This window comes from Penaeus vannamei, chromosome 38, assembly GCF_042767895.1.
Source record: "Penaeus vannamei isolate JL-2024 chromosome 38, ASM4276789v1, whole genome shotgun sequence".
Lineage (NCBI taxonomy): Eukaryota > Metazoa > Arthropoda > Malacostraca > Decapoda > Penaeidae > Penaeus > Penaeus vannamei.
Window position 1 is genome coordinate 19415748 of NC_091586.1, and position 4269 is coordinate 19420016.

Consider the following 4269-nt stretch of genomic DNA (forward strand, 5'->3'; position numbering starts at 1 on the left):
GCCCATCCTCCCCCGCCCATCCTTCGCATCCCATCCTCCCCCACCCATCCTTCCGCAGCCCATCCTCCACCGCCCATCCTCCCCCACCCCATCCTTCCGCCGCCCATCCTCCGCGTCTCATCCCTTCGGCTAACTCCTTCGCTTTTATAACGCCGCATGAATAGATATCCTTCGATTATAGAAAGGGACGCGAGACACTGAGACGAGAGCGGGGAACGTCTTGGAAGGAAGGAAGGAGGAGGGGGTGGGGGGGAGGAAGGAGGAGGGGGTGGGGGGGAGGAAGGAAGGAGGAGGGGGTGGGGGGAAGGAAGGAGGAGGGGGGGAGGAAGGAGGAGGGGGTGGAGGGGAGGAAGGAAGGAAGGAAGGAGGGAGGGGGTGGGGGAAGGAAGGAGGAGGGGGGGGGAGGAAGGAGGACGGGGTGGGGGGAGGAAGAGTGGAGGAGGGGGTGGGGGGAGTGAAGGAGGAGGGGTGGGGGGGAGGAAGGAGGAGGGGGTGGGGGGGGGGGAAGGAGTGAGGGGGTGGGGGGCAGGAAGAGAGGAGGGGGGGGGGGGAAGGAAGGGGAGGAGGGGGAGGGGGGGGAGGAAGGAAGGGAGGGAGGGGGGTGGAAGGGGAAGTGAGGAAGGGGTGGGGGGAGGGAAGGAGGAGGGGGGTGGGGGAAGGAAGGGACGAGGGGGTAGGGGGGAGGAAGGAGAAGGGGGTGGGGGGGGGAGGAAGGAGGAGGGGGTGGGGGAAGGAAGGAGGAGGGGGTGAGGGGAGTGGAAGGAGGAGGGGGTGGGGGTGGAAGGAAGGGAGGAGGGGTGGGGGGGAAGGAAGGAGGAGGGGGTGGGGGGGAAGGCAGGAGGGGGTGGGGGGAAGGAAGGAGGAGGGGGTGGGGGGGAAGGAAGGAGGAGGGGGTGGGGGGGAGGAAGGAAGGAGGAGGTGGGTGGTAAAGGAAAGGAGGGAAGGGGTGGGGGGGAGGAAGGAGGAGGGGGTGGGGGGGAAGGAAGGACGAGGGGTGGGTAGGGGGGAGAGGGGGAGGAAGGGGGTGGGGGGGAGGAAGGAGGAGGGGGTGGGGGAAGGAAGGAGGAGGGGGTGAGGGGAGGGAAGGGGAGGGGGTGGGGCTGCCGGAAGGAAGGAGGAGGGGGTGGGGGGGAAGGAAGGGAGGAGGGGGTGGGGGGAAGGAAGGAGGAGGGGGTGGGGGGAGGAAGGAGGAGGGGTGGGGGGGAAGGAAGGACGAGGGGGTTGGGGGAAGGAAGGACGAGGGGGTGGGGGGAAGGGATGGGGAGACACTGAGGACGAGAGCGGGGAGGAGTCACGTCTTGGAAGGAAGGAGGGAAGGAAGGGAAGTGAGGGGGTGGGGGTGAGTGGGGGGAAGGATGGGAGGAGGTAGAGGAGGAAGAGAAGGGAAGAAAAAGAGGATGAGGGAAAAAAAAGAAAGATGTGGGGGTGGGGAATATAAAAAAGGGAAGAGAAGAAAAAAGTAATATGGGGGAAAGTTTGTGGAATGAGGGGAGAAGAGAAGTAAAAAAAAAGAAAGAAAAAGGAAAAAAAAACGATGAGTGGGTAGGGAATAGGGATAAGGGGGAGGGGGAGGAGTGAAAGAGAGGAGTCAAAGAGAGAAAGAAAAAGTTGAAAGAAATCCCCCCCTAACCCCTCACCCTCAACACCCTCTCCTCACCCCCCCTCCCCTCACCCCCTCCCCTCCCCCTCTCCCCTCACCCCCTCCCCTCAAAAAAAAAAAAAAAAAAAAATCAAAAGCTCAAAAGAGCCCACACGAGTCTCGAGAGCAGCCTCATCCCCGAACACATTTCATGCCAGATACCACCTAATTCTAATGCATTCTCCCGTGATTAAGGAAACGAACATTAAATTCCTTAAATTTTGATTAAATTTCCATCAAAAGACACCCATGTCAATTAAGATATTCAAATGAAGGGAATCTCATGCAGGGAGCGGTTGCCGGAGGCTATGGAAATTTTTCTCGAGGATTTTCGGTAAACAGATGAGGGGAGAAGGAGGAGGATGGGGGGGAGGGGGAGGAGGGGAGGATGGGGGGGAGAAAAGGAGGATGGGGGAGGGGGGAGAAGGAGGGGGGAGGGGGGAGAAGGAGGAAAGGGGAGAAGGAGGAAGGGGGAGGGAGGGGGGGTTAGGGAAGGGGGGAGAAAAGGAGAAGGAGAAGGAGGAGGATGGGGGGGAGGGGGGGCTAAGAGGGGGTGAGCGAGGGGGGTGAGAGAGGAGGGGGTGGGGGAAAGTAAGTTAGAGGGAGAGCGAAGGGGGATGAAGGGAGGAAACTAAGAATAGGGAGAGCGAGGGGGGTAGGGGAGGGGGGAGGGAAAAAGGAGGAGGGGGTGGGGGTAAGTAAGAAGAGGGAAAGCAAAGGGGGGGGGAACTAAGAGGAAGGAGGAGAGAGGGAGATGGGTACGGGAGGGGGGGCTGGAGGGAGAAGGGGAAACGAGGAGGGGCGGGGTCAGAGAAACGGAGAAAGGAGGACGAGAAGAGGGGAGGGTGACGAGGGAGGGGGTTGGGGAGAGGGCGAGACGAGAGAGGGGAAGAAGTGGGTGGGGGGACGGGGTTGGGAGCTGGGAGAAGGAAGGGTGATGACGTGGGTGGTGGGGGGGGGAGAAGGGGGAAGAATAAGGGGAGAGAGAAAGGATAAAGAGGGAAAAAGGAGTGAAGGGAAGGAGAGGATGACAAGGGAGGGGAAAGGGAGGGGAATAAGAAGAGGGGAAGGTCGACGAGGGAGGGGAATAAAAGAGGAGGGGAAGCAAGGGGGGAGAAGAGGCTAAGGAGAGGAGGGGAAGCAAAGAGGGGGGTGGGAGAGGCAAAGAGGAGGGGGGTTGAGAGAACGAGTAATGGGGAAGAGGGGAAGGGGGGGGGGGGAGCGGATAAATTAAACCTGGTTGTATCTCTCGTTTGGTTGCCGGTTAGCGAATTTTATTGTTGTTTTTGTTGTTGTTGTTGTCCAGACATTCGGTGACAACAAGAAATATTTGATAATTGTTAGAGGGGGAAGGGAAAGGGAGAGGAAGAGAATGAAAGAAGGGGAGGAAGAGGGGGAAGGGAAAAGTAGAAGAGGAGAATGAAAGAAAAGGAGGAAGAAAAGGAAGGAAAAGATAGAAGATGAGACCAAAAGGAAGGGAGGAAGAGTGGAAGGGAAAAACAAAGTAGGAGAATGAAAGAAAAGGGAGGAAGAGGGGGAAGGGAAAAGGAGAGAAGGAGATTGAAAGAAGGGGAGGAAGAGGGGAAGGAAAAAATAGGAAAATAGACAAAAAGGAAAGGAGGAAGAGTAGAATGCAAAAAAAAAAATAAAGTAGGGGAACGAAAGAAAAGGGAGGAAGAGGGAAAGAAAGAGGGAGAGACGCAGAAGGAAAGAAAGGGAGGAAGAGGGTAGGAAAAAGGTAGAAAAGGAGACTTAAAGGAAGGGAGGAAGAGTCGGATGGAAAGAGGAAGTAGGGGAATGAAAGGAAAGGAGGAAGAGGGAGAGACGGAAAATGAAAGGAAGAGAGGAAGAGGGAGAGGCAGTAGGTTTAGATGTCTATCTACTTATATCTATTTATTAATTCATTTGTTTAGTCATTTATTCATTTATTTATTCTTTCATCTACACTCATGCGCAAAAGACAAAAAATGGGAGATAATATGAGAGAAAGAGATGAAGAGAGAGAGAGAGAGAGAGAAAGAGAGAGAGAGAGAGAGAGAGAGAGAGAGAGAGAGAGAGAGAGCGAGAGAGAGAGAGAGAGAGAGAGAGAGAGAGAGAGAGAAAAAGAGACTGAAACAAGGGAAAAGCAGAGAGGGTAGAAGACAGAAAGACACAAAGAGAGAAAATGAAGAAGAGTGAGAGAGAGCGAGAGAGAGAGAGAGGAAAGAGAGCGAAAGAGAAGAGAAGAAGGAGACTCGGGAAAAGGGGAAATGGGAGTGAGAGAGGAGAAGGAGACAGGAAGGGGGGGAATGGGAGGAGAGAGGAGAGAGGAGGAGGAGGAGGGAGGAGGAGGAGAGAGGAGAAGGAGACAGGAAGGGGGAATGGAAGAAGAGAGGGAGAAGGAGACAGGAAGGGGGGAATGGGAGTGAGAGAGGAGAAAGAGACAGGAAGGGGGAATGGGAGGAGGAGAGGAGAAGGAGGACAAGGAAGGGGGAATAGGGAGGAGAGAGGGAGAGAGGAGGAGAGAGAAGGAGGAGGAGGGGAGGATGGGGTGGGGAGGGGGGGGGTACTCGGCTCAGTGTACGCGAGGCCAAAGTTGAAAATTAGATTCCAACGCTTTCCAAAATGAGAGTCCCGCGGGAATGGATTTC